General features: G+C 44.2%; 1 protein-coding gene across 3 annotated transcripts in view; it reads left to right on the top strand.

Annotated features, from left to right (window-relative positions):
* Positions 1–22,886, top strand: part of LOC124777142 (probable inactive tRNA-specific adenosine deaminase-like protein 3) — a 517,952-nt gene that overhangs the window by 417,676 nt on the left and 77,390 nt on the right. The window lies entirely within an intron of this gene.

The raw sequence follows: 22,886 nt of genomic DNA, 5'->3' as shown, positions 1-22,886 counted from the left end.
TTGAAGATACTGTGGACATGCTCATAGATACTACAACGACAACCTTAAACATTGCTGCATTAGAAAATTGTAGCGAAATACAGGAAGATCTGCAGCGGATAGGCACTTGGTGCAGGGAGTGGCAACTGACCCTTAACATAGACAAATGTAATGTATTGCGAATACATAGAAAGAAGGATCCTTTATTGTATGATTATATGATAACGGAACAAACACTGGTAGCAGTTACTTCTGTAAAATATCTGGGAGTATGCGTACGGAACGATTTGAAGTGGAATGATCATATAAAACTAATTGTTGGTAAGGCGGGTACCAGGTTGAGATTCATTGGGAGAGTGCTTAGAAAATGTAGTCCATCAACAAAGGAGGTGGCTTACAAAACACTCGTTCGACCTATACTTGAGTATTGCTCATCAGTGTGGGATCCGTACCAGGTCGGGTTGACGGAGGAGATAGAGAAGATCCAAAGAAGAGCGGCGCGTTTCGTCACTGGGTTATTTGGTAACCGTGATAGCGTTACGGAGATGTTTAATAAACTCAAGTGGCAGACTCTGCAAGAGAGGCGCTCTGCATCGCGGTGTAGCTTGCTCGCCAGGTTTCGAGAGGGTGCGTTTCTGGATGAGGTATCGAATATATTGCTTCCCCCTACTTATACTTCCCGAGGAGATCACGAATGTAAAATTAGAGAGATTAGAGCGCGCACGGAGGCTTTCAGACAGTCGTTCTTCCCGCGAACCATACGCGACTGGAACAGGAAAGGGAGGTAATGACAGTGGCACGTAAAGTGCCCTCCGCCACACACCGTTGGGTGGCTTGCGGAGTATCAATGTAGATGTAGATGTAGAAACATATAATGAATATGACAGTATCAGCTCAGATATATAGAAGAAGCTGCACAGTGTCGCCGTGCGGGCACTAAATAGTCTGGAGGGCTGATGGTATTTTCGAATACAAAAGTCACATACTTGAAGAAACAACCGACTGAAACCCAATATTCGCTAGGCTCTACGACGGCAAACCGTAGTCACTAAATGCGCTATCACCGCAAGTTTGATTCCTAAATCAGAGTTCATAGCCGCAAAGAACATGCACACAACTCAAATCAAATGAAAGATTGAAAACATTTGTTCTTGGGAATATGATTGTTTGACCCTAACAATACGAGTCGATAGCTTTGAGTCGTGGAGTAATGCTTCCATGACATGTGGCTTGAAAACGAGTGCAAGAAGAGATAGATCAGAACCATTACGAAATTTCTTTCGCTCTTATGTCACTTTTTTAAATGCCTTACTTGTAATGTAGCTCGATGTCTACGTTAGGCTGAGAGGTTACAGTTCGTTCGAGGTGTGGCATGTCCAACGATTGTGTACACGAAAATTTAGTTGTGATGACATGCTGTTTTCTAGCGTAACTGCTACGGCTGTTTTACGTTGAATTACGTTATATCCGCCATCCAACGAAAGTTACCAGTGTGCCCATGGTGCTAGGTGCATATGTGCAGTCTGTGTGGGGATCGCAGTTGTATCTTAAAGCATCAGAAATGATCGCTAAATTCTGTAAATTGTACTGACCTCGTTTCTTCACTCCAAGTAGTTGTCGCAGAGCTGATATTTAGTCTCAGGAAAGTTATTAAGTGACGTGATCGAGATTTCAGAAGTCATTACAAAGCCGTGTGGTTACATCGATAGGCGGTCCACAGGCAATAAAATCCAAACGTATCATACATATTTTTTCATACACTAATGAACAGCAGATAAAAAAAATTGCTAAGATCTAACTGGTCTGCTTAGCTCACAGTCTCATGGCACGAAGTACATCTCTACAAACTGCCGAACCAAATCTGAAATCTGAGTGCCATCTTTCGCCAGCAATTGCAGTGAGGCGGTAACCCTAGTAACCTTACTGGCTGCCAGTTACTCTCATGGGGAATCGCTCATAACAACAGTGCACGAACTGATTCGGACTGTTCATGACTTTCCCATTGATTGATATGTTAATTATTTCATTAGTACATCCTAATGACTGCACTGACGAAAGATCCTTCATACTTACGTAAATTCCTGTTTGAATTTCTATTTGATAAATAATGAAGCTATTAATTTCAGCGCTCATGCTGTATCTCAGCAACCATGGGATCGTCGCGCCGGAGCCAAGCCAGCTAAATAAAAACGCCTACTTATCTATGATGCCGCGTGCAAACAACACGTGTTCCTTGTTCGGGTACACTGAACAATAGTTCCTAATGTCGATAGCTGACTGTTAGAGAACGCAGTATGCTTCGTTGATAAATAAAGAAAGGTTGCAAGAGCCAGAAATGTTGCACTAGATTATGTTAACAGCTAACTAATTTTCAGCTGGTGAAACTCTTATTGTGGCTCGTATTTGACACAAACTGGATTTCTATGAGTGGTTTATATTCTACATTTTGTTGATGTCGTAGGTCAATGACGACATATAGTACCGGCCATTTAAATATTTCCGGAAAGTGTGTAAAAGCCGACCAACATACAGTATGAAGTACATATCACATCACCGTTGCTGTATCACGGCGAAACCAAACTGCAGCCTCTGAACGCACGACACCGTCAAAGATTCTATAGATCTGCTCTCCCAGTTATTTGACTACACTGTTGTGGATTTATTGAAGCACACTCTGACGTCATCATATTTTTATATGATGGAGACTCTTTTAACCAGACGGACGGCGTCGCAAAGGGGAGCCCATCACCTCCAGTTATAGCCAGTCTGCGTATGGAGTGTTTTGAGGACGTCGCTCTGGACACGGCTCGTGCAAAACGTAGTTGCTTTTATCGTTACGACTACGACACATTCGTTGTCTGGTCTCAGCGATGTGAAAATTTGGAAGATTTCGTGGACCACATCGACAGTATCCATGAAAACGTCGGGTCTACGATGGAGGTACAGACAGGTGTGCCTTGCCGCTCCTTGAAGTCCTCGTGTGCCGCAAAGCAAAAGGGTATCTCAGCCACAGTGTTTACCGGAAACCCACCCACATGGACAGATATCTGCATGCTAAAAGCGTTCACCATCCGTCATAGAAACGTTCTGTTCTGAGGATCTGGGCGCTTATATCTGTATGTGTGTGTGTCTAGCCAGTGATAGTTATAGAAAGTTGAAAGTGAATGCAGTAGTTGTCAGACAGTGGTTGAAAGATTTGGTGTTCAGCTGATTTCAGTTTTGGTTTAAATGTTTTGTGGAGGAGTGCATGGAAGAGTAAATTCTCTGCTTACATTAATAGATAAAATAGTAGAAAAGCATTTCAACAGATGATTATTAGCAGAATACTATCACCCAACCCCTTTGTCCTCACTCTTTCATGCCTCATAATATGTCCTGTCAACTTACCCCTCTTGTAGTCAAAGTTGTGCCATAATTTCCTCTTCCTCCTCTATTTAATTCCGTACCTCTTCTTTCCCGGGTTCGATTCCCGGCGGGTTCAGGGATTTTCACCTGCCTCGAGATGACTGAGTGTTGTTGTGTCGTCTTCATCATCATCATTCATCCCCATTACGGTCGGAGGAAGGCAATGGCAAACCATCTCCACTAGGATCTTGCCTAGTACGGCGGTGTGGGTCTCCCGCATCGTTCCCCTACGCTCTGTCAAGGAGTATGGGACTTCATCATCATCATCTTCATCACCTCTTCTTTATTTACACGATCCTCACATCTAATCTTCAGCATTCTTATTGATCACCACGTTTTGAAAGTGTCAATTGTCTTCTTCACAGAACTGTTCATCGCCCACGTTTCACTTACATACAAGGCTGCACTCCACACAAATACTGCACTCCACACAAATACCTTTGTAAAATAGTACCCAGTCATTAGAATTTATATTCGATGTGAACAAATTTTCTTTTTCAGAACGCTTTTGTTGCTATTCACAGTCTTCATTTTATATCCTCTCTACTTCTGCCTTCTCAATTACTGCTTCCCTTTCAAGTCATTGAAGTCTTAGAAATGCAGGTTGGTTTCTGTGCAAGTTGTAGAAAATCTTGTGGCCCTGTGTTTTATCGATGACATCTCCAGAGTTTCAAAGAATGTTTTAATTAAGATTGTCAAAACCTTTCTCTAAACATGCAAATGCTATAAACACAGTTTCGCAGTTCTTCAGTGTGTCTACTTAGCTAAGTGGTAGGATCAGTATTACCTTGCGTGTTCAGACATCTCACAGGAATCTAACATTGTGCTTATGTTAGTTTGTACAACCCCTCCCCCTCTCCTCTCTATATATTCCTTCCACTTTCTAGCCTTCTCTCATTTGCTTAGTTCTGGCTTTGCCAAATGAGTTCTTGACATTTGCTTCTCCTTTGAGCAAAGTTTTCTTTGTTCTTTCTCATTTTCATTCCCCTATGTTTTCCAAGAGCAAAATCGCATTGCAATTTTGGACTTTCTGTTAACGTCATGTTTAGACATTTCTATTTCCGTTGGCTTACTTTATTTGCTACATTTTTATATTTTTCTCTCGTGTCAAATTTAATATATCTAGTTTTATCTAAAGATTTCTACTGTACCTTCTTCCCGTTCACATACTCTGCTGCATTACCACTTCTTCTCTCAAAGATATCCATTCGTATTCTAGCGGATTCCTTCCTCTGTTTCTGTCAGTCGTTGCATTACGGTAACTTTAAGGTTATCGAAAAACTGTGGGTCTTGACTTATTCAAGTTCCATTTCCTTAATTTGCTACCGTTTACTGTCTCTTTAGTTTTAAACCGCAGCTCGTAACCAATAAATTATTGTAGGTTTGCGTCTGCACCAGGAAATGTCTTATAATTTAAAATCTGCTTTCGAAAACTTTGTTCCAAAAATATATTACTCTTTCATGATTCTTAAGCAAGGTGCTGGCGATGATTACATTATGCTGTGTGGGAAATTCTATCAGGTGGCTTCCACTTTCATCCCTTCCACCTAGCCTTTGTGTTCTTACTGTTTTCGTGTTCCTGCTACCGTATCACATTTTCAATTTTTGTCTCGCTTAATTATCTGAATAATCTCTTTTATCGTACATTGTTTCCATGTGTTAGGAGATAGTGAACAATCATGAACGGTAGTCATGAAATCTGTTTATGTTGAAATGAGAAAACATGAATAATGAAGTATGTGAAAGAGTACATTGTACAGAAAATGAAAAATTGATATGTCTTCACCCAACTTCGTCTTTACTTCATGTTGGTGTAAGAGATAGTTAATCAAACGCACCGGGCGTTTCAGTGGGTCCTGCGCCGTACCTCAGTGGCTGTCCGTCATTGGCTACTGCTATCGTCTGCCGCTTCCAGATGGGAACGCCAATTCCGCGAGCCGCCGCGTCAAAGCGGAAAACGCTTGCCGCTGCCGTTGCCGCACGACGCGCTGCCGCGGGAACCGGCCTAAACCGCGACGCAGAGCCCGCCGCGCCGTGCCGCTGACGCCGTTTCCATGGCAACCACGCCGCTGACGCGCGGTTTTGACGCGCGGCAGCCCTAATGGGAACCGGCCTTAACTCATATGGCGCTGGAGCGAGCACCAGTGACGTCACAGAAAGCAACGCTGCTATATAAGGACGGCAACAGCAACCAATAGTCAATCACCACTTGATAATGGTCGAGGAGCACTCTGCCAAAAGCTTGTGGATTTATCACTTGATGCTGCTGGTAGCTAGAGAGAATTTTATCAGCATCTAAACCAGTTTTCTAGCGTCTCACAATCAAATATCTGCTTTATCCTAGCAAATGTTGACAATGCCTTGAAATAGCTCACAGTTCTTTCGTAGTCCAACTACTTTTAGTTCAGCTGACAGAAGTGCGCTCACTGATGAACAGCAGAGACTTTCGACGCAAGTTTATACTCATTTGCCGTGTAGCACGGCCCTTGCTCATGTGTTGTCAAGTGAAACCAATCTCCAGTAATGAGTACGGTGCTTCTCATACTCCAGCAAGTGCTGTGAGGAGGTAACCCCAATAACTGAGGCCCAAGCCATGTTCTGTTTTTATCGTTCGCAGTGCAAACCATTTCTGGCAAACAACATTCCAGTCGCAGCAGTTGGTGCGTGGGTCGAATCTCATTTTAAGTGGAGCGCGGCCCGTATATATAAGATAAAAAGAAAGGGCGGAAAAAGAGCTCGCGGAAAGGCGCGTCGGACGTGCGACGTGAGCGCTGCGGCCGCAGAACGGGTGGTCGCCCGCTCCGCTCCGCAATATGTGTTGAGGGGAGCAACACGGCGAATAGCGAGCAGCAGTAGCGACAGCGGTGCGACGCGGTAACTTATCATAATTGAGCAGTCACGTAGAGGCCGGCGGCAGTCTGAAATACGCGTCGGGCCAGGATTCTCATTACCCGCGCGCCGCATTCCTTGATTAGTGGCGACAGCACCGGGCCCACAGCGAGCGGCCGCAAACACTTTGCGCTGCCCCGCGCTCCACGCAAGCCACACCCTCAGGAGAGCGTCGTACTTCGTGTCAAAATTTGGGTCCTCTCGTATCTCACAACATCTCTTATTACACACAGCCACCAGCATTCGGTCGGACTTTCAGCCTTCAAAACAACTGTCAACGATAAAATCATTAGGGGTACAGTTCCATTCTACCAAAACTACGGTTCTGTAGTTTTGGTACACTATATACACTGAAGAGTCAAAGAATCTGGGACCTGCCTGATATCTTGTAGGACCCCCGAGAGCACGCACAAGTGCCGCAACACGACGTGGCTTGGACTGGACTGATGTCTGAAGTAATGCTGGAGGGAACTGACACCATGATTCCTGCAGTGAGAGTACGAGGGGACTGGAGATATCTTCTGAACAGTACATTGCAAGGATCCCAGTTATCTTCAATAATGTTCGTGTTTGGGGAGTTTGGTGGCCAGCGGAAGTGTTTAAACTCAGAAGAGTGTTCCTGGAGCCACTCTGGAGCAATTCTGGACTTGTGGGGTGTCGCATTGTCCTGCTGGAATTGCCCAAGTCAGTCGGAACGCACAATGGACATGAATGGATGCAGGTGATCAGACAGGATGCTTACGTACGTGTTACCTCTTAGAGTCGTATCTAGACGTATGAGGGATCCCATATCACTAAATGCAAACGCCCCACACCTTTAAGAGCCTCCACCAGCTTGAACAGTCCCCTGAGATATGCAGGGTCCATGGATTCATGAGGTTGTCTCCATACCCGTATACGTCCGTCCACTCGATACAATTTGAAACGAAACTCGTCCGATCAGACAACATGTTTCCAATCATCAACAATCCAATGTCAGTCTTGACTGGCCTGGGCGAGGCGTAAAGCTTTGTGTCGTGCAGTCATCAAGGGTACACGAGTGGGCCTTCGGCTCCGAAAGCCCATATCAATGATGTTTCGTTGAATGGGTTGGACGGTTGCATTTATTGATGATCCAGCATTGAAATCGCAGCAATTTGCGGAAGGGTTGCACTTCTATCACGTTGAACATTTCTCTTCAGTCGTCGTTGGTTCCGTTCTTGCAACATCTTTTCCAGCCGCAGCGATGTTTTACCAGATTCCTGATATTTACGGTACACTCGTGAAATGATCGTACCGGAAAATCCCCGCTTCATCGGTACCTCGGAAATGCTGTGTCCCATCGCTCGTGCGCTGACTATAACGCCACGTACAAATTCACTTAAATCTTGATAACTTGCCAATGTAGCAGCAGTAACCGGTCTAACAACTGCGCCAGACACTTGTTGTCTCATATAGGCTTTGCCGACCGCAGCTCCGTATTCTACCTGCTTGCGTATAACTGTAGTTGAATACGCATGCCTATACCAGTTTCTTTGGCGCCTCAGTGTAAATGACATAGTAAATGGTAGGATTACCGGTAGTACTTCTTGGCATTGGTAAGGAAAGAAAAATAAATGACAGTTTGAGAGATAAACTGGGGGGGCCCATGTTTTCGCTTTGTTTTTGCACATAATTATAATCGCACATTCACGGTTAGTTCATTGAGTATTTTATGTCTTTACAGTATATAAAAAGAATTTTATAAGTAATAAAAATTAGTTAATTGACTAACTTATGCACTTTGATGTAAGCAGAGCAATTACTTTTGATGCAAGCACGGTCTACATTCACAAATGTAAAAAAAAAAAAAAAAATCATGTTATTATTGTTGCTCTTTTGACGCAATAGTACGTTCTTCACGATCAATGCAAGGATTTCCTGTTATTATTGATATATGCGAAAGTAGTTTATGGATAACAGGTACACTGTAAGTTCGGCGATGTACTGAAGCGATGTTCAATATATTTTTGTTTTTAATTTTACTTTTTTGTTGAGGAATTAAGTTTTCTAGCACTACATGATAAACCTGTATTCTTTTCTTTATTTTTACTACTACATTCCTCCGTGTCATGTTTCAGATCAACAGTTTTAGAATTAAACGTTGAAAGTATCAGTTTCGCAGTTAATACTGTTTATTTTTAAATAACAGACAGGAGGATAATTACGTAGAACAAAAATGTTCCGTATATCATGGAGCCTTTTATATGTATCCTCAATCAATTTCTAGACAATTCACCCCTTCCGGTTTCTAGGGGAATCCAGTAAGACACTGATGGCATATGTAAAGAAAGCAATCAAACGGTTCAAATGGCTCTGAGCACTATGGGACTTAACAGCTGTGGTCGTCAGTCCGCTAGAACTTAGAACTACTTAAACCTAACTAACCTAAGGACATCACACACATCCATGCCCGAGGCAGGATTCGAACCTGCGACCGTAGCAGTCGCGCGGTTCCGGACTGAGCGCCTAGAACCGCTAGACCACCGCGGCCAGCAGAAAGCAATCGTTACCAGGTTACACCCGATACGTATGCGAAACATCTAAAACCATACAGGTAATGCCGGTACAACGTTAACTTACCAAAGCTACTAGGAAAACTACCGTAGTCTACGCTTGCTTGTAATTGTCTACGGTAGCCTATGGTAGTTTCACAACTCTTTATAGTATTTCCTGACAAAACTAGCGTTCTATAATAACCATCTATGGGTTTCCATTAAGTAGTTTATTTGTTCTCCCACTGAGGCGGAGATTACCTATTACAAGGGCAGTACTTAACAATACGCTGAAACCTTCCTTATACATTTTGACTGCTCGATAAACCTCATAGGTTCAAGTAGAGCAGCCTATACGCATCCGTAGGTAGGTCCAAGCGCGTCACGGTCGAAAGTACACTTCTGGCCATAGTTTTACGTGTTGTGCGTATAGAGTTCAGTAGAGAGAGTACCTGATTAAATGTGTCATTTAGAGGTGTGCATGGTGTGAAATTTAGTAAGCAGCTTTACTAACACTGGTATCCCTAGTGGTTTTCGGTCGGTCTGGAGAAACTGATAGACAGGGAAACACGCCAGCTTGCGTTATCTTGTTCAAACGGCCTCGAAGGTAAGGCAAAGCTACCGACCGCAATTCGAGGGCCATTCAGTAAGTAATGCAAAACATTTTTTCTTCTGGAAGCAGGTTGGTTTTATTCAACACACCGTATTACTGCCCACTGTTTTGGTTACAACACCGTATACAACTTTTTAGCATAGCCTTCGTTCAATGCGACGCCTCACGCTACCTTACTGGGACGGCCTATATGCCCTCATGGTACCACTATATGGACGATATCGGAGCTAACATCCTACTGCACTAGTAACCTCTCCATCATCCACGTACTGCTTTCCACAGAGTCATCCTTCGTTGGAGCAGACGGATGGAAGTCGGAAGGTGCGAGATCCGAGCAGTAGGGTGGATGAGGAAGAACAGTCCAATGAAGTTTCATGAAATCCTCTCGGGTGCGAAGGTTTATGTGAGGCTTTGCTTTGTCCTCTGGAAGGAGAAGTTAGTTTGAATTTTTGTGGCAACGAATACACTGGTGTTCAACATTGCAGGAGTCACAGCTGTGTGCAGCCGGCCGGCACGTGGAAATCAGACAGGTTTGCGCGACCTTCTTCTAATGTTGACAGACACCTCGCCCAACGACTCACCGCGCTTTTGTTCACTGCCAAGTCTCCTTAGACATTCTCCAAGCGCCTGTGAATATATGCTATGCTCTGTTTTTCCGCCAAAATAAACTCAATGACATCTTTCTGCTTGGAATTTACCTCCGTTACTGACGCCATTTTGAAGGCTATGTATAGCGGCACCACATATTTGAACTTCATGAAACTACAGAAGCATTTCACGACGTCCCACAACAAATTCTACCTTATTTCAACTGAAATTTGGCGAGTTGAACGGCCTTGGTACATTACGCAAACCATTTACACCCTGTGCCATCAAGGAAGGTGTTGGGCTTGCAGGATGATGACAAAGATAGTCTCGCAACATTCGGTTTCCTCAGATACTCTTTGTATGGATAGGACCATCATGATGCTCTGCACAGAACTGGGACATGTGTTAAAGTACGATGTGCTGCCATTCCTGTGTCCAATTTTGTCGTTGGGCGTCAGCGGTCAGTGCACTTCTCTCTGGTGCTATGTCAGAGAAAGCCTCGACAATCATCACTGTGCTGACAATCCGTGATGCCTCGGAAGTTGCCGCACTATTCGTGTGGATACTTGTCATGCTGGAAACTAGCCCGTTTCCTGATTCAAACTGCATAATATAGATGTATGATCCTGTACCGCTGAGTGAAACCTATGTGTGTCCTCTCGGGCGCTAGTCGCGTGGGACCCTACAGATCCTAAATGGCGTTGAGTATGGCTCTCTTGAACCTACAGATTCCGTGTTTGCGCAACTGTCAGAGGATTCTGACTGACGATACCAACAATTTCGGGGAATGGTATGCAACAGTCTAGGTGGGTCATGATCCTGCCGCGGCCGCCTTCTGTGGCCACGAGGGTGAAAAATGAATTGTTAATTATCCCTCAAAACAACCTAAAGGTGAGAAATAATGAGAGTTCCATTATCAGAGAGAGTGAGAGATCGGATTGGGGGTGGAGAAAAGGAGAAATGCAAAAGGGGGAAGAAGGAACAGAGATCTTGTCCTCCACTGGGTAAAAGCATTACCTTATAGTGGGTACATGTAAGGATCTTGCCATTCACTGTATTTAGTTTGTGGAGCGAAGGAAAAAATGTTTTCTCCCCCCTCTCCCAACCCCTCCTGATTCTTAAACGCCAGTCTTTCAATGATTTCAAGTACAGAATCTCCCTACTTGTATGAGAGCAAGTGTAGTTCAAGCGAAGGGAAAGCACGAGTGGTGAGCCGATTTTTACTCGGAGAGGCTTAGAAGACAGGGCGTCATCCTCAGGTATTGCACAAGACGAGATCCTCATGCGCGAGGCAGTTGCCGTGTCGCTAGGCGCGGCTTAGACGGCGAACAAGGGTTTCCACTCGTCTCGTGCCTGACACTGAGAAAGCATCCGGTAAGCCGCTGCAGCTGACGAGCCCACGGCGCACGGCGATCCGTGCAGAGGCAGCCATTAGCGTCGTGCTATCGGCTCGTCTGCAGCGATCCTAATCGAAATGAAGCATTTCACGGACACACGGAGCCACAAGACTAAGCTGTGACAGTGGAGATGCAAGTGTGGAAAGTCGCCTGTGCTCCGTCTACTCGGAACCATTTGTTTGATTCAAGTGCTAAATGTTATGCTATCGCCAGCAAGAGGTAATAGTTTCTTTAGAACTTAAACATTTTGTCGGCAGTTGACATGTCATTATACTCTGTGAACCAGAACTTCACCGAAAGACGTTCAGAGTTGGCAGTAAGGACAAAACCCAGAAAAAAGTCCAGTTAACATGGGCTCCAAAAAGCATTTCTTAAGAGCTAGGAGCACTTGTTCATCTTCGCTACTGTGAAACGTATTTCTTCCACTGAAGAAACACTCATAGTTCTTAAAGTACGAATTTTAGAGCCTATCTTTAGTAGTCGTTTTTCCGTGTTTTGACCCACACTACAACCCCTGCAGGTTTGTTGGGGGAGTTATGGTTCAGATGCAGGTGTAGGCTGTAGACTATTACTTCTACTACACATCCAGCCATACGCCGTAGTGATATTGTCCCTCATTTAAAATTTTCCTTTCTCCTCCGTTATTATTGTGTACTGCTCTTTCATAAGTGACTGAGTGTGTTATTTAACGGTTACATTCGTAATGTAGACTCGTACATTAAAATGAAGTCAGATGTAAACACACAGCACAAAAACTTTGTCACTTCCAGCACGCGTGACCTAATACCGTGTAGCACCACATGTAGCCTTGAACATGAGCTCACTTTGGCGAGGAATAGTGTACACAAGGTTCTTCAGGTGTTCGATATCCAACTGAGACCACTCATTGATGCCTCCATCCCTCAGAGTTACCAAATTTCTGGGATGCTTCACCCACTACTCCAAACAGTCCAAGTAATCTACATCTACATCCATACTCCGCAAGCCACCTGACGGTGTGTGGCGGAGGGTACTTTGGGTACCTTTATCGGTTCTCCTTTCTGTTCCAGTCTCGTATTGTTCGTGGAAAGAAAGATTGTCAGTATGCCTCTGTGTGTGCTCCAATCTCTCTGATTTTATCCTCATGGTCTCTTCGCGAGATGTACGTAGGAGGGAGCAATATACTGATTGACTCCTCCGTGCCGGCCGGAGTGGCCGTGCGGTTCTAGGCGCTTGAGTCTGGAACCGCGTGACCGCAACGGTCGCAGGTTCGAATCCTGCCTCGGGCATGGATGTGTGTGATGTCCTTAGGTTACTTAGATTTAAGTAGTTCTAAGTTCTAGGGGACTGATGACCACAGATGTTAAGTCCCATAGTGCTCAGAGCCATTTGATCCATTTTGACTCCTCCGTGAAGGTATGTTCTCGAAACTTCAACCGAGCTACTGAGCGTCTCTCTTGCAGAGTCTTCCACTGGAGTTTATCTATCATCTCCGTAACGCTTTTGCGATTACTAAATGATACTGCAACGAAGCGCGCTGCTCTCCGTTGTATCTTCTCTCTCTCTTCTATCAACCCTATCTGGTACGGATGCCACACCGGTGATCAGTAATCAAGCAGTGGGTGAACAATTTCACTGTAACCTACTTCCTTTGTTTTCGGACTGCATTTCCTTAGGATTCTTCCAATGAACCTCAGTCTGGCACCTGCTTTACCGACGATTAATTTTATATGGTCATTCTATTTTAAATCACTTCTAATGCTTACTCCCAGATAATTTACGTAATTAACTGCTTTCAATTGCTGACCTGCTATATTGTAGCTAAATGATAAAGGATCTTTCTCCCTATGTATTCGCAGCAAATTTCACTAGTCTACAGTGAAATTCAATTGCCATTCCCTACACCATGCGTCAATTCGTTGCAGATCCTCCTGCATTTCAGTACAGTTTTCCATTGTTACAACCTCTCGGTACACTACAGCATCATCCATAAAAAGCCTCAGTGTACTTCCGATATTATGCAAAAGGTCATTTATATATATTGTGAATAGCAACGGTCCTACGACACTCCCCTGCGGCACACCTGAAATGACTCTTACTTCGGAAGACTTTTCTCCATTGAGAATGACATGCCGCGTTCTGTTATCTAGGAACTCTTCAATCCAATCACACAATTTGTGTGATAGTCCATATGCTCTTACTTTGTTCATTAAACGACTTTGGGGAACTGTATCAAACGCCTTGCGGAAGTCAAGAAACACGGCATCTACCTGGGAACCCGTGTCTATGGCCGTCTGAGTCTCGTGGACGAATAGCGCGAGCTGGGTTTCACACGATCGTCTCTTTCGAAACCCATGCTGATTCCTACAGAGTAGATTTCTAGTCTCCAGAAAAGTCATTATACTCGAACATAATACGTGTACCAAAATTCTGCAACTGATCGACGTTAGAGATAAAGGTCTATAGTTCTGCACATCTGTTTGACGCCCCTTCTGCAAAACGGGGATGACCAGTGCCCTTTTCCAATCTTTTGGAACGCTACGCTCTTCTAGAGACGTTCGGTACACCGCTGCAAGAAGGGAGGAAGTTCCTTCGCGTACTCTGTGTAAAATCGATCTGGTATCTCATCAGGCCCAGCGGCCCTTCCTCTTTTGAGCGATTTTAATTGTTTTTCTGTTCCTCTGCATCTATTTCGATATCTACCACTTTGTCATCTGTGCGACAATCTAGAGAAGGAACTACAGTGCAGTCTATGGGAATCAAGATCGAGCGATTTTGCTGGCCAATCGACGTGCGGTAGGGTTCCTTAGTGTTCGTTAAACGAATAAAATACGCATGCAGCCCTCTGAACACTGATGTTGTCACTTGGGAAGACTGGAGGGTCCGTAGACCCCGATGTAGAAGAAGAAGCAACACCTGGTCAGCGAAAATGTTGAACAAAGGATCCTGTTTCATGTTCACGATAGCCAGAATGAGTGTGCCCAAGTCATGCTACGAGAAATACCGTAGAAACACCACTGAACCACCCCCACTCTGAACTACATTCTCCAAACACTCCAGGTTAAACCTCTCACTGGGTCGTCGAGTGCACTTGGATCATTTGAGATGAGTCAAAACCGCAACTCATCGATGCACACTCTACTCCTCCAGACAGCCACGCCCTGGTTTCTGTATTGCTTGGCTCACTGAAGATGTGCAGTTTTATGTGCCACTGTGAGCAGTGGCTTTTTGTGAAGTACATGGAATCAAATGTCAGTTGCATAAAGTTCCCTTCGCAATATTCGCTTGGACAGTGGTTACGATGAACCTACATTCACTGACAGAAGCAGTTAGTCCCCATCGTTCAGACTTTTTAGAACCATTGTTGTTACATCGTGTTACGTGGCTGCGAGTGGAGTGATCATGAGCACATTCAAACGTGATTGCTTATTTCTTCCATTTTGTTGTGATACACGTCGACCTAATTTACTGCGCTGATTTCATGCAAAGCTCTCACACCTCTCCACTGCCATGATTTACATCAACTCTCCAAATTGACCAATGTACAATTTTAAATGGGTGACTAATATTTTGTCTGGTGAGCTTATGTATTCGTGCGTCTGTTTATCAATCAAACACAAACTTCTAAATCAATGTTATAGAAATTTTTTGTTAACGTAGCTAGTGTGTGCGGTTCACTCAGAAGGATATCGCAATATTGAAGTTTTTCTCCATTTTAAGATATAGGTTATTTATACTACGTTGTGCGAACTTTTCACAAAAGCATGTCATCTGCTGTGGCTAACAGTCAAGCACGAAGTCCATAGTGCAAGATGGCAGTAGAGTGCAAGGTGGCGCTCCTTTTGTGTTGAATAGTCTGAGAAATGTCACTGCTGCGCTGGACAAACACCTAGACAGCAACTTTTTTTTCCTCAGTGTTTCACACCTAGACGGCAATTGCTTTTATGTTTCCTCATTGTTTCTAGTTTTACGTTGTTACACCTTGCTGGGGAGGCATTATGCAAGCCACCAACCTAGCTCAGTGAAGTGCTGGTTACCTCGTGCTGCACTGTCATGGCCCCTCTGTGTGTCTAGAAATGCGCCTTATTGTAACAGAACCTGACTGATCAAGTAAAAATACTGCCTGCTCTGGCGTACCTGTATTCAACTGCTGTGTCGAGAGCTACTCCATGCCGGCTGTCGAGCCGATGTGGATCATCCAGCCTCGTCTACAACTAACTCGTGCCTCCGCTAGCTGTGGTGTGTGGTCTCCACCTAGACTTCATGCTACTGGGGCTTGAACTGGCGCCATCCATCTGGGGCCTCCTGCGGCCTGCTATCAGCTAACTCCTGGTTGTCACCAAAGGGTCCTAGGTTTGCAGTCTGTGCCTAGGCGCACCTGCACATGACCTCCTACGAGCAGCTGCCTGACACTCACACATGCGCTCTGCTATGGGTGGAACACCTGATGTAGACACAAGCTGCTTCCTCATCTGCTGAGGTAACGCTGTTCAGGATCAACACTTACCATCGAGGCGCTGCCTTCAGTGGCTTTATGGGTACTTGCTGAATACTATATGTTGTTGATACTACTACATTTATGATTACATGAATGCTGAGGACCTTATTCTCTGCACCCTTCATCTGCTCGCCATTCTTAAATGTCTTCCAGACATTTCACAGTATCAATAATCGTGACACTATACTATCTGGTGTCAGGAGTGCCCATTGAATTTGAGTAATGTCGTGAGTTAGTGTACGTAATCACCAGCGCAGCATGGTGAGTGGAAATAAATTGTCTTTGCTGGTTGTTCTCCTTTCGAGTGTTGTACAGTGGCTAAGCACATGAATTAGCAGTTTGGTTTTTGAGTGCAGTTTGTTGCAGTAGACTCAGACGTTGATTTGAGTGAATTTAGACTAAACTCAGAAAGCTCATGTTAGTTGACACCCAGTTAATGTGCCTGGCTGTCATGTCCACAAATGGTTCAAATGGCTCTGAGCACTATGGGACTGGACCTATGAGGTGATCAGTCCCGTTAGCGGTCGCGCGGTTCCAGACTGAAGCGTCTAGAACCGCTCGGCCACACCGGCCGGCGTCATGACCACTGTTTGTGTTAAATGTAGAAGGTATGGGCATTAAGCCAGGAAGTTCAAATTGTGTGCACCACTTAGACATAAATATTAAATAGTAGTGAATGTGTTACAGTATTTCTAATGCAGATAGTCTCCTTTTTTCTGTTCTACTATGGTTTGTCCTAGTGTGGTAGATACAGCTCTTACAGTGAGTGAATCAGAGAAACAGATGATTACTAGTTAAGAACCAGTTCAGTCTTTTTTAGGTCAAGTAGCTAAAATGAGGCTGGTTAATATAGACTTGCATGGGCAGCTGGAAGGAGGACAGTTCCTCGTTAGTTTTTGGCACCCATCCTGGCTGCTAGTTCCACACGACTAATTGATCCTTTTCCAGGTAAGACAGGGGACTATGTGTTAGTATTTGTGGACAGTTTGTTGACAGCGCAAATCAGGATTTTTAGACAGATATACAACTTTATGTATATCAAATTAAACTTAATAGATGAAGTTTCATGGATAAGAAAACTCAATGTTAATATCTATGAATTAATGGAAAGTGGCAGCACAAATAGGCTATTGCTGCAAGAAGAACAGCAGTGGGGATTAGACGAGTTTTTCTGGGTGTTATGACCTGACGTATCAAGGAAAGTATGGACAGATTTCCGAAGCACTTAGTCGGAACCATAGGGCTAGCAATGGCTTTTGAAGAAACTGATGCTTTAACCTGAGTCCATGACACAAGAAGTATTTTTCCTCTGTCCACAAACCTTTGTGGGCATCATACCCTGAATGTGCTGTCAGGGAGAGTGTAGAAAATGTGGGAAAGTTGGACACAGAGAGTGGGACTGTAGGCAAAATAGGGGGCATACTGAGAATAAACGAAATGGAAATGACGAACCATTAAACGGCAGAGGGAGCTCCAGAACTCCTGAGTAGTGTTCCCAGTGAATTGTAGCATGACTGAAACGTGTATGGGGGCAGAATTTTACTGGACTAGCGACGTAGTGGATGGAAGGAAATGAAGCTTTTTTTTATTAGGCACAGGTGTCAAACCATGATACACATGCCTTTCCACAACAACAGCAATAATAACAAGAATTTCTCAGCGATGTGACTGTGTTCTAGCGAACCAGTTAACAGGAATTCATGGAAGGGCTCCACGTTATGACGTCATTCATTATTTGCTAAGTGATACACATTTATTAAATAATTTTCTTCTTTAAAAGATGGCAATAATAGTAAAACACAATGGAATAATCTTTTAGAAATAGCAAAATGATACCAGACTAACAAAATGCTTTTAAATTAGAGAACGAAGATTTAAAGCGGCCCTGAAAAATTTAAAGCAAAGTTTTTGAAGGTCAACTGTATTGTAACAATGACTTGCACAAATTTAATAACAGGTGTGTTTAAACAAATTTAAATGTCCGAAGCTAACAGAATGGCTTTAATTGCAGAACAAAATTTTGAAGGTCAAATGTAACGACGACTAGCAGAAATTTAATAACAGGTAAAAAGGTTTAAACAGATTTAAATGTCCCAAAGTGACTGAACGGTTTTAATCTACAAATCACGATTTAACACGTTGTTTTGAGAGAGCTGACAATTTTAAGTGACTCAAGGGCCAGCAAATGGCTCGGCTGACTAGGGAAAACTTAATACATAAAGGGCAAGGCGCCAAAGGAATTCAAGCCAAAAGACAAAAATACACAAACGCAAGTCAATTAGTACGATAACACACTTTCAGCAAAATGTGTAGCTAAACAAACAATCCAGAATAACGTACAACCACCGCGGCAAACGCCTATTAACGCATTAAACAAAGAATTTCAAGGATGGTACAGTTTAAACACTGGCAAGGACCAAGAATAAGCTTATTAACATGTTGTTGTTGTTGTTGTTGTTGTTGTTGTAGTCTTCAGTCCTGAGACTGGTTTGATGTAGCTCTCCATGCTACTCTATCCTGTGCAAGCTTCTTCATCTCCCAGTAACTACTGCAACCTACATCCTTCTGAATCTGCTTAGTGTATTAATTCCCACTATGTCTAACTTTAACCTATCCATTTCCCTTTTTAAATTTTCTAACCTACCTGCCCGATTGAGGGATCTGACATTCCACGCTCCGATCCGTAGAACGCCAGTTTTCTTTCTCCTGGTAACGACGTCCTTCTGAGTAGTCCCCGCCCGGAGATCCGAATGGGGGACTATTTTACCTCCGGAATATTTTACCCAAGAGGACGCCATCATCATTTAACCATACAGTAAAGCTGCATGCCCTCGGGAAAAATTACGGCCATAGTTTCCCCTTGCTTTCAGCCGTTCGCAGTACGAGCACAGCAAGGCCGTTTTGGTTATGTTACAAGGCCAGATCAGTCAATCATCGAGACTGAACCAAACTAAAAACGTGGCTGAAGTAGTTTTTAAACAACCATCTGAACTCCCCTTCCGGGTTGAAATGCTGGTTCCATTAATTGCATAACAATCAGATACCAGTACAAGGCGGCCGGCGGACCCAATCAGGCTCCAAGAAACAGGTAAGAAAATTCGCTTTACAATACCTGAGGGTCCCAGCACAGAAAATTTCACAATTCTATGGCAGCGCACGCACTATACTAATAGATCTGGCCAAATCAGGATCTAAAACGATTAATAGAGCACATCAATCGTAAATGTTCATGACAGAACCAGTAGCATCTGCGACCGCTGTCACATTCCCCCCACTTCCACGGACGGTGACAATAATAATGCTAGGCATCATTTGGCAAGGAGAAATACTATTAAAAAGAAAGAATAAAAACTATTACCACAATCTTCACATGCAGGGATCGCAGCTAAGTTACTTTTCAGGAAAGCAACACAGGGCGCTCAGCGAACACAGAGGTTGGTAGGCTCAGACATGTTGTGTAAGCGATACAGATCACATTAGGTCAGATCCAAACTTCCCGGAAGACACACAGAATCACCACTCAGGGAAGAATCATAATGGGCAGGGCGGTGACAACAGAGCTTGCTAACGCCACCAAAGTAGATCACACAACGCGGTCCGACAAGAGGAAAGAGGTGTCCCTTTAGAGCACCAGAATCAGCTAATGATAATCAAAGTCGTTCCCGTTGCAAGAATTTCTTCAGGGCAAATCGGTCAAGACACCGACCACGGTGCGTGGCAACACACGTTTCCTCGTCGTCCCCCGCTGACTGTCCATTCCACCACTCGCCCGTTTCGCAAACATGCAAACATTTCAGACAGGAATTAGAATTATATATTAATATCTTCAGCTGCTGACGGACGTTGATATATATCAACGGGGACAGGTGAAAATGTGCGCCCCGACCGGGATTCGAACCCGGACTCTCCTACTTACATGGCAGACGCTCTATCCGAGGGCACAGAGGCTAGTGCGACTGCAGGGACTCTTTCGCGCACTCCTCCCGCGAGACCCACATTCTCACCTTATATGTCCACACACTACATTCGTAGTGTCCCTACCCAACACACTCATTACTAGTGGAAGACATTCTTACCAAGCCCCGTAAGAGTTCGGGAGATATGTGTGCATCCGCACAGTAGAAGGTCATGGTCGGTATTGCCAGAACGATATACTTACATGGATATGGTGTCTGTTCTTTCGGACATGTCCGAAGGAACAGGCACCATATCCATATATTTCAGACAGGAAGATGGAGGGCAAGAACGCCGCCCAGCGACCAGAGGGGAAACGAATGCCAGTTTATCAGCAAAACTCGTATAGTCAGAGAATGATACACGTAACTTATTGCAGGGTGTTCGAAGAGGAAGCTCCATAGTTGGCATTTTATCTTAACGGTTTGTGGTTGTGTAATGGATGCTCTTTTTAGCTGAACCTAATTTTCCATAGGTTCTGTTATACGACACCAGTACGCGAAAGTATTTTAAGTGACCGATTAGAACAGAGAAAAAATGTCACAGAGCTCGTGCTGCGCCCAGTAATCGAGAAAGCAGCTGTAATTGTTCTTGGAAAGTACGCCGTGCTGTATGGCTGTAGCACAGCACCGGTACTTGTGATCACTGTCAGACAGGTGTCGCTGGTGTCTTTCAGTTCCTGGAGTTAGTCTTTGGGACGGCTAGATATGCCCTGATACTGTTAATCTCTTCTAGTCAAAAACAGAAAATGACTGTCATCAACTTGTGGTTATTTTCTTACGCAGGTGTCTTTGCAGAAGATAAACAGGGTGTATTCCATGATCTTGTACTGCAGGCTTTTCATAGTGGTTGTAGGGGATGTCTGAACAAGAACAAGATTTTCAGAAAGCCGGGGCGAAACTACTTTCTCTGTGCAACGAGAAGAAACGGTTACGACGCTGGCGCAAGTTAGGTCGGCGTCAACAAATTCTTATCTGCCTCTCTCGTAGTTACCTGTAACGTTGGATGCTGTCTTACGCGGGAAGTTATCTGAAGGCGCGGATTTTCTCGAAGTATTTTCTTGTTCTGCCGAGAACAGACTTACGACTGCAGCTGGAAAAAAACTGGCGTGAAACTGAAGTTTGGTTCGTTTTTATAATATATATGCCTAGCATCACCGGATACACTAGTTGGTGTACTTTTTCGAAACATGGATCCGGTTTCACGGTTTCCTTGTTCCTTCTTTGTGAATGTTTGCAAATATTAAGTAGTTTTAATTCAAACATTGCTGCTGTAATTGCAGGTTTAGTTACACAGAAGAGCGTGTAAAGTCTATAAAACAGCGAATTATTTGCTCATGAAACTTCAGTGCCGTAAGAAACTAAGTACAATTGTTTATTGACCCTTAAAAGAAAAAGCTCCTGATTTTCTTATGCGGCTTTAAATATTTCTCTTGTACCCCTAATCTTATATACTGTAAATTAACAGTCGTTTTCTTATTTTCTTACGTCGATCTGTATTAAGTCTTCGTTTTTCTTTTTATATAATAAGTGTGTCTGTGTATTACGTCATAGGGCTGTAAGCTTTCGTATTCCCAGATAGGGGCGGGGATTTTTCCTCGTCCGGGACGGTCCCAGATTCACTCTGCCTGCTCTGAAACCGAGCGAGGTGGCGCAGTGGTTAGCACACTGGACTCGCATTCGGGAGGACGACGGTTCAAACCCGCGTCCGGCCATCCTTATTTCAGTTTTCCCTGATTTCCCTAAATCGCTTCAGGCAAACGCCGAGATGGTTCCTTTGAAAGGGCACGGCAGACTTCCTTCTCCATCCTTCCCTAATCCGATGGGACTGAAGACCTCGCTTTTTGGTCTGTTCCGCAAAACCAACCAACCAACCAACCAACCAACCTGCTCCCAAATGAGTGCGGTGTATCCTTCCAGGGGCTAAAAGAGGGCCAGGGCGAGGGGCTCGCCACCCTCCTCCTCCTAGTGCCGCAGCGAGTACAAAGAGCAGTCACAGGCTTGCGCCACAAATTTATCCTTTATCTTTTACATTTAGTGAATGCTCTGTCGAAGATAAAGACTACGAAAGTGTTGTGACAGACAATTCGCAATTTTTTACCTAACACAACTTTTATTGGTGTAGGTTCACAAGGTTGATGACTGAACAACAAACGAAAGGTAACAAAAACGATGCCAGTAAAAGTCTCCTAATTGAGGCATACAAAAGTTCACTTCTAATTTTCCACAAAGGTTCGTGGTAACACACACACACTAGCAACAGTGCAATTCAGAGACGAAGACGTAATCTTCAACGGTCGCAGTACACGACGTCGGCATCCGGCGTGAACTGAACTTCGGGGCTGGTTCTAGCCCCTAAATAGCTGTCTCTAGCCAGTCAGTTTTTGGCGTAGTGATACTTCCTGCAGGCCGTGGCTCGAGCTCCCCCTGCAGGAAGTAGTGCTCGGAATGTATGTAAATAGCCAGTGTTTACCAAGGTGCTTTTGGTACGCCTTGTGCTTAGACAACGTCGTCCTCTATGGTGTAATATGGGTTGCCAGCCCTCAGGGGCTACCGTGGCTCCGGTATAACACAAAGTTTTATTAACATTGAACACAACCCCTTTTAAACCTGTAGCGCATCTGACCAACCTAATATCTAAATTCTTAAAATTCTCGTTTTGCTCTTCACCTACTTTACTTTTCTCGAATACTACAGCGTCCTGTCACATTTATGTGACCACTTGTCAAAAGACTCGATAACCAACTTTTTCAGCGCGGAACACTGCGAAAAGTGCGGGAAGAGAGTGTATGAGGTTCTTGAAGATACCGACAGGGATGTGAAGCCATACCGGCTTCAGTGCCGTGACCAGCTGTGGTACGTTTCTAGGTTCAGGGTCCATGACGCGTACAGCCCAACCGAGCTTGTGCCACAAATTCTTGATCTTGTTGAAAAACGGGGACTTTTATGGTCAGACGAGTACGGTAAACTCGTCCTAGTGATCTTCGAGCCACGCACGTACACTGCGAGCTGTGTGATACGTTGCAGTGACCTGATGGTAGATGCATCGTGCCGTGAAAAACAAATTACATG

The sequence above is a fragment of the Schistocerca piceifrons genome, chromosome 2 (assembly GCF_021461385.2).
Source record: "Schistocerca piceifrons isolate TAMUIC-IGC-003096 chromosome 2, iqSchPice1.1, whole genome shotgun sequence".
Taxonomy (NCBI): domain Eukaryota; kingdom Metazoa; phylum Arthropoda; class Insecta; order Orthoptera; family Acrididae; genus Schistocerca; species Schistocerca piceifrons.
This window is presented reverse-complemented; position numbering and strand designations above follow the sequence as displayed.